General features: G+C 45.4%; 1 protein-coding gene across 1 annotated transcript in view; it reads left to right on the top strand.

Moving 5' to 3' along the window:
• Tmem178b (transmembrane protein 178B) overlaps positions 1-15,827 on the top strand; it is a 385,192-nt gene that overhangs the window by 358,987 nt on the left and 10,378 nt on the right. The window lies entirely within an intron of this gene.

The raw sequence follows: 15,827 nt of genomic DNA, 5'->3' as shown, positions 1-15,827 counted from the left end.
ATGGAAACATAAAGCAAACCAGGTGGCCAGCTCAGCTGATCTCCTGGCTCCCACGGCAGCTTCTTCTGTACCAATTAATATGGCATTGGCTTGGACCAGACAGGACAAAAGCCAGAGAGATTTCTTTAAGGAGCCAGTTTCTTCCAGACACTTAAACAGCTGGGCTCTATCCCTCCATGTTTCAAATCAAGGCAATTTGGAGTTGAGCCTCATGTGCACATTGGTGTCAAATAGTGACATCTACCCATCTTATCCACTGCCCCTTCTGGGTATGTCAGGGGTGAGAAGAAGGGTCATCTCTCCAGGAAGTTTGTGTTGGACAGAATTAGTGACAGCCAGTCCTAGAGCAAGTCAGAGACTAGCCCCCTCCTTAGCCCAATGCCTATAGTTGTAAGGTCACTTCTGTAGAAAGGCCCTTAAGGTCTGGTCCAACCCCTGTCATTGAGGGTATCATAACCCAGAGAGGCTATGTGACCTTCTCATTTTATGTGAAGGGATGGAGCCAGGGTCCAGTGTGGTGCTTTGAATAGGCATGGCCCCCATAGACTCATGTGTTTAAATGCTTGGTCATAGGACTGGCACTGTTAGGAGGTGTGTCCTTGTTGGAGTAGGTGTGGTCTTGTTGGAGCAAGTGTGTCACTGGGGGCCCAGCTTTGAGGTCTCAAAAGCTACCGTCTTGCCAGTGTGTCTCAGTTTCCTTCTGTTGCCTGTGAATCAAGATGTAGAACAACTCTCAGCTCCTTCTCTAGCACCATGCCTGCGTGACGCCATGTTTCTTGCCATGATGAAAATAGACTAAATCTCTGAAACTGTAAGCCAGCCCCAATTAAATGTTTTCCTTTATAAGAGTTGCCCTGGTCATGGTGTCTCTTCCCAGCAATAAAAACCTAAGAAGACCCAGGTTTTCTGATTCTTAATGGAGAATTCATTCCACTAAACTACACCCCAGAATGCTGCCCCTCTCCCATCTGGAAGCTGGTGAGGATTGACCCTGTATATACTTCTGGACCAGGAGAGTCATATGACTACCAAACATGGCTTTACATATAATGACATGGCTGCATGCACTCAGCTTCATGCTAGCCCTCTGGAGGACAATGTTGTTTTCTCTGCAAAAGTTTTGATGATACTTAAGATGAAGGACCAGAGCAGGCAAAAAGGATTCGGTGACATAAAATGTCTTCAGGAAGCTGTCATTTCATTATTGTCCCCCTTAAGGAACCCAGGAAGGATTGTCTTCTGCCCCAAGATTCTCAGCTAGCTTCATGGACCGCTGTCATCAGAAAGAGGAGAAAAGAGAAACGGGCAGGAATATGGCATGCTGGAAGCGGCTCGTGGAAGCTCACGAATCACAGTTGGAGAATGTTCCTCTCTGCACAGCTGTAGCTGCCACTCTGTTCTGTTGAGAAGCCAGTTGGATCCCGCCAATTCTCAGCTCTGAACCAAGGCCCAGATGGATAAGAAGCTGCAAAGATTCACATGGAAAAATATGTGGCGTTGCACTCTGTTTCCTTTCCAGGAGCTCTTCTCCCCACTCTCTGAATGCTCATACTAGATCTTCCTCCACGGTTCACCAAGTGTCCACAGTCAGGTGGGTGGAGCAGCCTGGACCAGCGGTTGCTTCACCTGTAATCCTTGTGTTTTCCAATGAGTGCAGCAGAAGACAATGAAATGGATGGTTCTCAGCTCTTTCTGCAGTGAAATAGTTGGAGGCTGAATGCCAAAATCAAATATTCTTCCTATGCTTGAGACCTTCAGGTTAAATCATTTAATTCAATATAGGATTGCTTCATGAATATAAAGTTAATTCACTGTATATATTAACATATTAATCACTGCTATGTTATGTATATATTAATATATCCATTGCATATATACTTGTATATATACATACGAGTACACATTTGTATATAAAAATCTCACCTCAATCCCAAAAAATACAGAACCGAGTATAGTAACCAAGGCTGGACTTCATGGAAATTCCTGAATTCATCACTGAGACCATAGAATGGATTCCTCATGAATAAGGTCAGGGTGGTGTTTTAGCCAAAAGAAAAGAAGAATGTGCTATATAGATTAAAAATTACAAACTTCAGCCATCGTTATCATTTAACAAATAAGCATAGCTAACCACTAAGGCTACCTCAGCATTCCAGAAGAACTCCGGGGTCACATTCTCTGTGTTCTACAAGCCCTACCTTGGATGTTTATTTCAAGACTCTTTGTAATCCCGAAAACCTTGAAGCAGCACACATACGCATCCATGGAAGCATGCTAATTTTGGCAGTACGGCATGTCCCTTTCTAGTTAAGATTTTATGAGTTTTGAGTACCCGATTCAGTCTATAAAATGCCTGTTGCCTACCAAGCACGAGGACCTGAGTTTGGATCCCCACCAACCATATAAACACCTGACATGGCAGCACACATCTGTGACCATAGTGCTGAGGAAGCAGAGCCAGGTGGATGTCTGGATTGGCTGGCCAGTCTTGCCAACCTACAAAGCTCTAGGTTCAGTGAGCCTCTGGCTCAAAAGCCAAGATGCAATGTGATTGAGGAAGACATTTACATCAGCCTTTGGCCTCCATATGCATGTGCCCCCCCCCCACACACACACTGATTTAGGTATGAACACTGAATGCTGGCAAAAGCCTATTTAGTGGATGAAGGTGTTTAAGATACTTTGCAGGGAAAATGCCTATGCGCGCACACACACACACACACACACACACACACACACACACACACACACACGAATATTCTGGCAGTGAATATGTGGAAGGAGGGGTAGGTACATCAGGCAGGGGACTTGAGATATTTGTTCAAGTAGTTTATACATCCTTGGACTCATTTTAACTTTTCCCTTGGTCTCTTTATAATTAAGAACAATGAGCTAAAAGTAAGATTTCGAGAAAAATCCCTGAACCAAACTGTGCAGTGCTTCTGGCGGTTTCTCTTAAGGTTGGTTCCTTTTGTTTTCCTGACGGAGCCCACTGGTTAAGACAAACTTCTTCATATACTCCACGGTCCCACATATATCAAGTGATCCCACAAAAGACCATGACCTCTGGGGGTTCAAAGACAAACTCATTTCCAAGAAAGGCTGTGGAATTTGTGATCTGTGGCTGGAAAGTCTGCAGAGAACAAAGCATCCCAAGTGTCCCTTCCCTGCTTTCTGTTGAGAGCAATGGCTCTGGATTGGCATTTACCCTGGGCCAAGGCCGCGGGAGAATGAAGTTGCTGACAGAGATGGAAACAGCAGCTACAGTTCTTGCCTGTCCTTAAGAACAATTTTTCTTCCACCTCACTTAAAGCTTTCCATTTCTAATATTATACCTTACATATAGAAAGCAATTTTAACTTCTCTAAGCTTTTTTCACATGTATTATTATCGCTCTTCAAAATAATCCTGCAGAGAAGGTATTATTCTGATGTTGAATTTCTGAAAAAAAAATGCTTCCTGAGACTCAAGGTACCAATTGAATCACAAGTAGGTACAGTTCAGGCATGGATGTGTGAATGCTTGCACATGCACAGAGAGAGAGAGAGAGAGAGAGAGAGAGAGAGAGAGAGAGAGAGAGAGAGAGAGAGACAGAGACAGAGACAGAGACAGAGACACAGAGACAGAGAGACAGACAAACTGAGACTCACAAACACCTCTGCAATAAAACCACAATTTAAGTGGCATACCAGGGTACCAGGGTCTGGGTAGACCAGGTGTGTCTCTACTTTCTTTTCCTCTAAGTCTCGAGGTCTATATTTCATGTAAAAGTCCACAAGCTGAAACCCTCTGTTCATAACCCAGAAGGGTACACCTCCACCACCCTCTCTGACTTGAGCGTCGACGACGGTGCCAGAGCCAGTGATTTTGTGACACCATTTTTGCATGATGAGTAGACATGAGCACAGACAACACAGGTGAGGGAGATTATAGGAACAAGGAGCCTCAGCAATCCCAAGCCGCTATTACTTCATATGGGTACTTCTTGATGTCTGCTCTAGCTATGGGATGGCCTTCAAGTCTGGAAACAGACATTCTTGGTGTGTGTGTGTGTGTGTGTGTGTGTGTGTGTGTGTGTGTGTGTGTGTGTGTGTCTGGGTACACGTGCATGCATTTATGAGGATGCCTGAGGAGAATCTCAGATGTCATTCTCTGGAACACTTTCTATCTCCATTGAGACCTCTCATTGATGAGTCCCAGAGATCATCCATTAAGCTAGACTGGCAGACTACAGAGCTCCAGGGATCCTCCTGTTTCTACTTCCCCAGTGCCTGAATCACAAGCTTATGCCGCCATGCCCAATATGTTAATGTGAGTTCTAGAGGTTGAACTCAAACCCTCATGTTTACAAGGAAGAGCCTTACCAGCTGAGCCATTGGCCCAGCCCAGACAGTCTTGTTTTAAACGTTAAAATGTAATTCTATTAAACCAATTATTATCTATGTACTTGCTGCATCAGTTTGCTAGGATTGATGTAACAAAATGCAGGCAAACTGGCTTCACCAGAAGGAGTTTATTTTCATTGTTCTAGAAGCTGAAAGTCCAAAATCAGGGGAGTCAGCAGTGTGAACTGTTGTTGCACTGTGTTATTTGGTGAATGACCACAAGGGGGAAGTCAATACATGTTCACTACAAACAGGATCATCATTGTCGTCCATCCCCACCCCCACCCCCACCCTGCTGCCGCCCAACACACACTCTTAAAAAAATAGTTCTTTGAGTTTTGACCATATTCATTCCATCCTCCAAATTCTAGACCAACCCCGCTTTCTTGCCCACCCAACTCTCTGTCTTCTTTGTTTCCACCCATCAAGTCCAATTTTTGTGTTGCCCATGTATTCATGGGTGTGTGGCTATCTCCAGGAGGGCTGTTGATAGAGCTACCAGGGTTGTAGTCACTCATGGCCTCTGGCTCTTCTCTGTCTTTCTCCCTCTCTTCACGGTGGCCCCTGAGCTTTGAGAGGAAGGGATCGGTATAGATGTTCTACGTAAGGCTGAGCATTCTGTGTTCTCTCACTCCCTGGCACTTGGATACTGGTGGGTCTTTGAGGTAATCACCGTCTACTGCAAACAGAATCTCCTGTGATGAGGATGGTGAGGTGCACTAATCTATGGGAATAACGAGTCATTAGGAACTGGTTTACAATTGTGTCCATTTAGCAGAATAACAGTAGATTCTTCCTTACTGCATACGACCCATCTAGCTATACATTCTTCACCCAACAAGAATACCAGGTATGGGTTTCACCTTGAAGCGCAGGACTTAAATCCAACTAGGAGCTGGTTGGTTACTCCTATAACACTGAGCCTCTGTTGCATCAGTGGACGTGTCTTGGCAGGCCAGTCATGCAAACAAAGTATTTTTTTCAAACATTTTGGCCCAGGGTTAGTGATACCCACACGAGTTCAATTTACAGATTTTTAAAAGGCCGCATGGGGTCTGGGAAAGTGGATTAGCAGTTAAAAGTGCTTACTGTCCCTGCTGATTACCCAGGTTTGGTTTTTGGTACCCAGGTGGCAGCTCACAAGCACCTATAACTCCAGTTCCAGAGAATCTGATTCCCAGTATGGGCTCTGTCAGTACCAGGCACATGGTGTATACATATACACCTGCAGGAAAAAAACTGTATATACATGAAATAAAATTTTAAAAATAAATTGCCAACTATCCTCTCTCTAGAATTGATGTCAATCTATAGATGACCCAGTCATTAGAGCTTCTTGACTTAGAATGCTACGTTATTGTGGTGTGTGTGTGTGTGTGTGTGTGTGTGTGTGTGTGTGTGTGTGTGTGTGTGTGTGTGTGTGCTGGGGTATATATAGGACAGCCTTGTAATATAAAGATAAAGCCTCATGAATTAAAAAGAAAACACCAAATAAAAACACCAAATCCCTTCTGCCCAGGGTATGTGGTTTCTGGTTCTACTCCTGGCAGTGTCTCAGCCGGGAAGATTCTCACAGATTGCAGAAAGAGTCAGAGCCCATCAACATGCTTACTTCCCAAACACACCCAACATCTCTTGCCTCATCCCAGCAAGTCCCAAAGGCACCTTTGATGTAAAACCCTGTGACCTGCCTGTTGATGACTGATGATGCAATGGTGTATAACTCAACAGTAATTTATATTCTGTGCAGGTCTGAGCACAGCTATAAAGTGTTCTCGAGAGACGGTGCTGCTGGGGCATTTAATCTAACTGAAGGAAGGATTTAGTGTGCATGAGCTTTCTGGGATGAATGCTGGAGGAGGGATATTTTTTTCCATTTGCTGATTTGCACCTCTAAGGTTTTAAAAATCAGAATGGAGAATGAAGGGTGATCTTAGGGAAGAGACTGCTTCTCAGACACCCCAACATGCATGTCTACAGGGCATTTCCACAGCAACCTGAGAACTTCCAGTCAGAGCAGAGTCCCTCTGGCAGCATAGCAACAGAGGAACAGGCCAGGGCTGGGGATACAAAGACATCATCCCTCATTCCTGGGATCAGCAAATGTCACACAGATGGATCTCTAGCTCTAGAAAGCTGGAGAAATTGCGTGACAGTGAGGTTTTGGGCACATCTTGGTCACACAAGAAATAGATACTTGGGGAAATGCCCATGCACACAATATGTAACTGGTCTGGATTCTCGTGAGAACCCTCACATGGGCTTTGGTTTCCTAGGAGATGGCTTCTTGAATTAGTAAGAGCATTCCTGCTGCCTAGCCCGAGGGCTACAGTTTGATGTTATTGCTCCACAGGGTCCATTGCCATGGCATGACTGTCATGGTGTCTCTAAGCATCATTAAGGCTTGTGGAAACACTCGTGCTACCCTACCCTGGCTACATAGGCTAATGCAGCAACAACTGCAGAGGTAACACCATCATGTTGGCCTTAGGCAACTGCAATAAATGCTCAGAAGTGGGCCTGAGGAAGAGTCAACTCTGTGGCTGTAAATACCAGCTTAAAAATACTTCATCGTGGTCACTAACCTTTACGGTGGCACCGGAATGGGATGGATGTATTACTGGGCTGCTGATCACGTGCTCCCTGGTAACATTTCATGGTGACAAAAGAATTAGCTTCCTCTAAACAATGATGGCCTGGCCTGGCATTTCTTAACAATGGTAACATATTCTACAGATCTGTGTTTCTATGTTGTCCTGACTTCAGAGTAGGCAGCGTTCCCATGATGCATCACTATGGTCTGCCTCTGGACTCCAGAGTAGACAGCACTTCCTCAAGAAGTTCAGTAGGAAAGGAAGTCAGTCTTCTTAGGGCTTCCCAGTGTTAGGACTGAAAGTCTCACATTCCAGACACTTTCTCCCATGACCCCGGGATGCTTTGCTACCCTATCCCTGAAGTTAGGCCTTGAAGGAGCAGAAGAAGCCAGAAATTTACAGGTCTATTAATTGGGTTGTGGGTGTCTTAGTCTAGTTATTTGTTGTTGTTGTTGTTGTTGTTGTTTTAACAGAATACAGTCCTGTGTGGTGGTAGTTAATCATGATTGTCACTTTGATGGAATTTAGAGGTATCATGGAACAAGCTCTGGGAATGTCTGTGTGGAACTTTCTAGACTGAATTGTGGTGGGGAAGACATACTCTGAATGGCAGCATGGGTCTATGAACTGGGACCCTTGCCTGAGTAAGACTAAAGCCAGTTGAGCACTGGCATATCTTTCCCTCTTCCCTCCCCCCGTCCCCTCCCCCTCTCCTTCCCCGTCCCCTCCCCAGCTTCTTGACTAAGGATGCAGTGTGACCAGCTGTCTCACACTCCTTCCACCCTGCCACAATAGATGGATGTCCAAACTATAAGCCCAAATAAACCCTCCCTTCCTGAGGTTATTTCTGCCAGATATTCTGTAACAGCAATGAGGAAAGTTAACTAATACAGCTTCGTATTGATTTTTGTAGTCAGCAATAGGCCAGATACATGCCAGTGGTGCTAACAGATCACAGGGGAGCTGAGAAATTCCTACGTCCTCTTCCCATACACTTTTATGGTATTCTTGCAGTGGCTATTGCATAATGGTGAATTTCTCAGGGTGTATGCACACCATAAAGTGAGGTGAAGCTGCCTCATACTGGGTGTTTGTTTGGCTCGTGGTTCTGCCAAGTCCAAAACCATGGCACCAATCTCAGGTGAGGGTTTTTATATTCTGCATCACACCAGAGGGGAGGACATCATGTGTCCAGAGCAAGGGTGCTTGCTCAAGCCACTTTTCCTTGTTTTGTTTTTTGTTTTGTTTTGTTTTTTGTTTGTTTGGGTTTGGGGGGGGGGTTCAAGACAGGGTTTCTCTGTGGCTTTGGAGCCTATCCTGGCACTCGCTCTGGAGACCAGGCTGGCCTCAAACTCACAGAGATCCGCCTGCCTCTGCCTCCCAAGTGTTGGGATTAAAGGCATGCGCCACCGACGCCCGGCACCACTTTTCCTTGTTAAGAATGTTTTTTTGATATTTTGGTTTTTATGTGTATGGGTGTTTTGCCTTCGTGTGTACCTGTGCACTAAGTTCATGCAATACCCATAGAAGCCAGAAGAGGGCACCAGATCCTCTGGGACTGGAGTTACAGAAGGTTCTGAGGTGCTATGTGGATGCTGGGAACTGAACACGGATCCCCTGGAAGAGTAATCAGGTGCTCTTAGCTGCTGAGACATCTCTCCGGCTTCTTCCTGCCATGGGAACACCACTGGTTTGGTGCTAATTACTCTGCCTGTAGCACCACTTTAAAAATACCATCCACTTACATAAGAACTTAGGGATTCAGTTTCCAACACCATTTTTCAACATGGTGAAAATATGCACAGGACAGCATAAGAGTAGCACTGAACCCTGATCGCCCAGAGAACACCCATGGCATGCCATGTGCCTGGGATTGGAGGGCTAAGAAGGAAACTAACTTTGCTTGGTCATGCATGGGGCAATTCCTAGCCAGAGAAGAGTGATCATTGCTAGAGCGTGTAATGTATTTCAAGAGGAAAAGCAGGAACCTGCAGCTCTAAACCAACACATGGAGGCTAAGGAACGCCTGGAAGACTGGAGGAACTGGCTAGGGAAGTACAAGGAAGCCTGGCTTTGGAGCAGCTTGGAAACACAGAGATCCAAACAGGAGGAGGCTGTCAGCCAGCCAAGAAATCACAACTAGCAAGAAAGAAAACTAGACTCCAGTATTTGGCAACCAGAGAAACATTAATTAGAGATGGCAGTGACATGGAGGAGGGGGATGGGGAAGCTGTGGTTGGAGTAAGAATAGGAGTTGGGAGTCTGGTTAGGAAACCAGTTTCCTCTCGTTTGCCCTCATTGGACTAAAGAGCACTGGTTAGAGCAGCCATTTTAGAACCCTGAGATAGTGTCATTCTTGCAGCCGGCAGGGCTCATGGGAGCGTGCAGAGTGGGGTGGAAGGTGCTAAGTGACATAAGATGTGTGGTTTCTGGAAGAACCTGAGGAGACAGCCACGAAAGGAGGTGGGAGCTGTGGTCAAGCCATCAAAGGAGGCGCTCATACACACAGCCAGCTGCTGTCGTGAGCTGTGGCTTCCTACTTGTGCATGGAGCTTACAAATAGGGACATTATACAGTATGGATCTGCAGGGTGGCGCTGCCTGCATGCCAGCAGGTCTTGTTAGTGCAAGCTCTCTCAGCCTGTAGCTTCTTGGAATGGCACCATATCTGCTTCTAACTGGACTCCTGAACCCTGAGCCCAGGCCAGCAAGAATCCTGGCACCGAGAGGCTAATTAGTTTTTATTTCTCCTTCCTACCAGCTGGGACTGACTGGCTGTGGCTGACTGCCTAGAGACTGTGTTGAGAAAGTTGGAGGCTTCTTGCAGGGTCAGCAGGCAGGAGGGTTGGGACTATGAGCCATTTCTGCCAATGGTATTATGGGCTTGTCATTAATAGAGCAGCCACTGGAGTTTGCTATCCAAAGGATGATCCATACAGGGGCATACCTTAAATATTTCAGTGGTCTCCAAATGGTGTAAGTCATAGGATACTTTCTCCAATGAAATTTCTCCTGCAAACAGACCAAAGTAAAGCTGTTTTGCTCAAATAGAGGAGAGAGAGAGAGAGAGAGAGAGAGAGAGAGAGAGAGAGAGAGGAGAGAGAGAGAGAGAGAGAGCTGGAAGACTCTCTTGCTTCTCCCCTCTTTCTGAGTGGCAATTCTAGAAACATCTCCACATGAAACTATTTTAAAACCACTGGGGCAGGTGCTACTTTGCCAGGGAAGATTTCTCTGAGGATGACATTTGAATTGAGAATGGGGAGCTCAAGGCCATTTTGGACAAGAGAATGAGTGCAAAGGCTGGGTTTGGAACACGCTTGTCTCGTTTCATATCACAGAGCACTCTCTAGCATGGCTACTATGTAGGCTGTGTGATCAAGGCAAGACATTTGCTCTGATAGGTGAACAGAAATCTCCCTATGGAGAAGTCGAGAAGTCTAGATTGCATTGCTACAGGCTATTGGAGGTTTTGTAACAGCATAGAACCATAATTTGGCAGGAGTTTAACATTTTCATTGGCAAATGTAGATGTCAGAACACCAGTGGTCCATTAGGGAAGTTGATGTAACATGAAATCTAGGCTTGGGTTGTAGCGGTGAAAGCGTTACAACTGAGAGGTGTGGCAGGTGACAGCGTGTTACTCTGCATCCAGCACGGAACCCTGGGAACAGTAGACCTGGCCAGGCTTGTCCCCACTTCCCATTGACACTCTCTTCATCTAACACTATCTAGTCAACATCGAAGTTGCTAACCACGCCTCTGGCAGTTTACTATTTACCAGACACCACTATACCAGGGAGGGAACTTACGTTTCTACTTCAGCTCTCTGATTTCTCAGATGAAGGAACCAGAGGCTCAGAGCTGATGATAAACCCACATCTTTTAATCTCCCATCTGGTGTTATTTTTGCTTTATTCTCAATTTCTCATTTATGCACGGCTTATATTCCCTACCATATCATACGCTGCTTTTCCTGCCTTTTTTTTTCCGATTTAATTAAAGATTCTATAGAGCAGGGGGTCATATCTTATTTCCCCCTTTTCTCTCACCAGCATCTACCACAATGATTGGTTTGAACAAAAGTTAAACATGTTTGTTGATTGGCTGTTTTGGTTCTACCAAGCCCACTGCCAAAGAACTACCCCTGCTCCACCCATCGGGGTAAAGCGTCTCCTTCGTCCAGACCTGATGCTGCTTACCAACCACTTCTATTCATCGCCTTCTGCAGCTCTCACTTCCGCACCAGTAAGGTTATACTTGCAGGCGCTAGGTATTAGCAGTACCAAACAAGCTCCAGGCCAAAGGAAAGGATGCCCTGAGGGTAGGGGTCTTGTTCATCTGTTGGACTCTAAGCACAGCTAATACTGGAAACCACTGAAATCCCAGTAGCCTTTCTTGACTCCCCACTTGGCTCTCACTAAGTGCTCAATAGGGAGCAGAATTACCAAGTCTACAGGCGCGGCCTCAGAGGCTGAGGTCTGATGCTTCATCTTTCCTAGCGAGTGAGTGAGCTGCATATGGACTCATTTCTGAGGCCTCCCTGTGTATCCCAGCAGCTTCTACCCCTGTGTGGGTCTTCTCTCCCAGCAAAAGTCACTACTTTTGTTTAGTGGAGGGAATGATGAAGCTGTTGAGATAGCTCTGTTTTCTAAAGTTTATCTAAAGTCCTATGTGACCCCTGACATGGCCAGAGCTTCAGTTTGGTTCACATCTCCATCTCAGAACTCTAACCTGGTCTAGATTCATGATTCCCAGTGTCCAGAACAACCCCAAAGGCAGGTCAGATTTGAACTCCCCCACCATCATATGATACTTAGAATTACCTGCACTTATTTGTGTATAGACTCATTCTGTCCTGTCTTAGTTACCTTCCTTGATCGACTGAGGCAACTTAGAGGAGGGAGGGTTGATTTGGGCTTGAGTTTCAGAGGGATAAGGGTCCATCACCATCACTATGGAGAAGCATGGTAGCAGGCAGGCATGATGGCTGGAGCAGCAAGCTGAGAGTTAAAAGCTTAAACCACAAGGAGAGAGAGAGAGAGCGAGAGAGAGAGAGAGAGAGAGAGAGAGAGAGAGAGAGAGAGAGAGAGAGAGAGAGAGAAGGAGGGAGAGAGACAGAGGGAGAGAGATGAGATCTCAGAATGCCACGTGGCTTTTAAACCTTAAAACCATACCTAGTGACATACATATTTCTTCCAGCAAGACCAAATCTCCTACACCCACCCAAACAGTGCCACCAACTGCAGACCAAGCATCTGAGCCTAAGGGGGGCATTCTGATTCAAAACAGCACATGTCCTAAGTCTCCATGTTAGAAAACTCTACAAATTGCACGCTGACAGACAGGCTTCCATGTCAGCAACTGGGAGACTATCCACAGTACTCAAGAAACAAGCAGGCAGGTCTGATTTGTGAGAATTTAGAGTGTGTAACACTTAGTCAAGACACGGCTCTCTTTCCTGTGCTTATGAACAAGAGATTCTGGTCTGGAAGGTCTGCACTGAGACTTCGTCATCTTGAGAGCCATCATAAAGTCTCCTCTGTGCCCCGGGACACAGGACCAGTGAGTCAGGGTGCGTGCTGACTCCTGCAAGCCTGGATCTACCATTGTCATGAGTGAGGCTTACATGCACTGTTGTTGTCATGGAGATGAGTGTATGAAGTCATAGCCTGACATACATATAAACACGTGAACTGCAAATCCATCCATACACATGTGCTCGCAAATATTGATATGAGCATCACAAGCACATGAATACGCGTGTACTTACATTCACGGTGTGGCACATACACATGTATTTTAGTCATGTATTTAGCTCCTGTGCCCAAGCTGTCCTGATGCCTTCACTTTCCATTTTCCCACATTTTCTAACCCTCCCAGATCCTCCCCACCTTCCCACCCACCCAACTCCACACCCTTTCTTTCTCTCTCTTTAGAAAACAATCAGGATAAAAAAGAAAAACTGCAAGAAACATACAGACCCATAAAAATAAAACCCATTAAAAACACAAGGTCAGATCATTCTTGAAGCAGTCACTGACTAATCTATTAATTGGACATCTTGGCTCTGCTCCCTCCTCCCCTAACAACCCCATTCCTTCTGTAACGATCGCAGCTTTCTCCTCAATACCTCCTTATGCTCGATAGGCCTCTGTACTTCTCAGTGGTCCTTGGGAACACAGATTGGGGTCAATAGGGTGCCTCTGAGAAGGGGCAAGCTTCTCAGCTCAGAGGCTGCATTCGAAGAGTATTTGAACCCATATGGGCCCGTCCTCGCCACATAAATAACTTCAGACCGTGGTCTTCATTCCCAGGTGAGAAATCAATAGATGAAATATGAATATTTTAGCAATCATTCTCTGTAAAGCGATCCCAGCCTTCATTTCCCATAGACCTATTGGATGGTCCATATTTCAGTGCCTTTATTAGTTTGGGGGAGGCTAAAAAAACAACAACCAACAAACAAAACGAAACAAAAACAAAAGCAAGAGGGTGAGGAGGGAGCTTGGCCAGTAAAACACTTACCGCAATAGATCAAGGACCTGCATTCCACCCCAGGACCCAGGTGGAAAAGCCAGGCACATCCTTGTCATGGCAGCACTGGGGATGTGGACAGAGCTGCCTGTGGCTCACTAGCCAGGTACCCTTGCATACACAGCACACACCAGGTCAGTAAAAGACCCCACATGAGAGCAAGGTGAATGTCGCCTGAGGACTGACACCCAAGGTTGGCCTCCACACACACGTACACATGCACCTGCAAGCATGTGTTCAACACACACACAGTGGGAGAAAGAATCCAAAACAAAAACTTTGCGATTTTGATAGATCACATTCTGTCACTGTGCTTCAGATTGTCTTTTTTCTTTCTTTTGTTTTTTTAATTGACATTTGTTTTTTATTTTATGTTGAGGGTGCTGTATATGCACATTAGTGCTGTAGTCTAGGAGGCTGGAGGCCAGAGGGCTAGGATCCCCTGGAGGTGAAATTACAGGCAGTTGTGAGTTGTCATACAAGGGCTGGGAATCAAACTTGAGTCCTCTGGAAGAGTGCTCTTAACTGCTGAGCTGTCTCTCCAGCCCCTATGCTTTGAATTTCTAATTCTAAGATTATGAATAACATTGAACACATTTTATCTTCACTGCCCTTTCATACTTCTTCTGTGATCTAAATTTAGACTGGCTACACTTATTTCTCCTTCAGTATAACCCCTTGTCCTAACGTTCATGAAGGGATCATCTGTTCTATCAGTATCAGGCAATCACATTGTAGAATGAACAATGCAGCTGGAACGATGCTGGACAATTGTCTTAAATAAGACAATAGAGTTGGAAACAGTGGCACACACGTGTAATCCTAGCTATGCAGGAGGCTGAGACAGGAGGATCACGGAATTAAGCCCGGACTGAGCTACAAAATGAGTTCAGGTCCACCCTGGAAAAATTTTCAAGTCTAAAATGAATGAATGAATGAAATAGCTTGGATATAGCTCAGTGGTGGAGTACTTCCCTTGTATGCGTGAAGCCCTAAGTTACTATACAGTAACTTCCCCCACAAAAGAAGTAAAGCATGATGGATAACTGTAAGCTGCCTGAGAGTGCAGCCCGGCTTCCCCTCTACCTGCTCCGTGAGGTTAGGCACATGGCTTAACCTCTTGGAGCCTCAATACCCTTGTCAGTTAGATACAGATAAAAATGAATCTGTGTAATAGAGCTGTGTTAAGAATTAAAAGCCAAGCACATGACTTAGCTTCCGGCACATGGCACTTTAAAAACTACAATTATTTTTAGTAATTCTTTGACAATTTCATACAATGTATTTTGACTACAGTCACTCCCACTTCTCCTCATAACTCCTCCCAGAACCACCCCCTCACCCCCCACCTCCTCCCAACTTTACACATGCTTGTGTGCGCTCTCTCTTCTCCCTCACTCTCTCTCACTCACTCAACAACACCAAGTCCAATTTGCACTGCCGTATGTTCATGGATGTAAGCTATAGGCTGGAGCGTGGTTGACCTACCAGGGGCCACACCTTAGAGAAAACAGACTCTCTCTCTTTCTCAGAAACCATCAGCTGTCACTAACTTCTCAGTTGAGGTGGGGGGGGGGCTGTGAGCCCCTTCCTCCCTTCCTGGCATGTTGCCTAGCTTGGTCTTGTGCAGGCGACCACAGCTGCCGTGAGTTCATGAGTCCAGAAGACACTGCTTTGCTCGAGTTCCCCCTGAATTCTGGCTCTTAGGATCTCTCCATCCTTCTTCCACAACGTGATGGTGTAAACGTCCCATTTGTGGCGGAGCACTCTGCCTGTACTCTGGTTAGTCACACAACACTTCTTAATGGTTAAGTATGACTGCAGCTACTAGGGCCATTGAAATGGTCACTTAGGAACTTCATTGCCCTTCTCTGAATTTCTTCCCTTGTTCTCCAGGAACCTTCTGGAAGACATTAGATGTGATCATAAAGAAACCCAGCAGTTATCAAAGAATTGTCTCATAATGGATAGAAAACGTAGCACACTGCCTCTCCTTTCCTTCCTTTCCTGAGAAAGGTTACCTCACCTGCTTCCTTCCATTGACCTGCTTCTTTGGATCACAGAAAGCATACACTGAAGAGAATCCTGAAAAAGCTCTTGAATTACTCTAGCTATACCAAATATTGGTATTGGTTAAGAGAGTTTATGATTCTACAACATTTTATCCCATTTTGCCTCTTCTAATGATCTTCTAGTTGGGGATTGATTTGAGGAATATATGTCACATATTGTATGTATGTTTGCATGTCTATGGTGAGGAGTATATTTTAGAGAGAATCCTAATATCAAATAGGTTTGTTAAATTTCTCACAGAA

Source organism: Cricetulus griseus (assembly GCF_003668045.3).
Source record: "Cricetulus griseus strain 17A/GY chromosome 1 unlocalized genomic scaffold, alternate assembly CriGri-PICRH-1.0 chr1_0, whole genome shotgun sequence".
NCBI classification, from domain to species: domain Eukaryota; kingdom Metazoa; phylum Chordata; class Mammalia; order Rodentia; family Cricetidae; genus Cricetulus; species Cricetulus griseus.
This window is presented reverse-complemented; position numbering and strand designations above follow the sequence as displayed.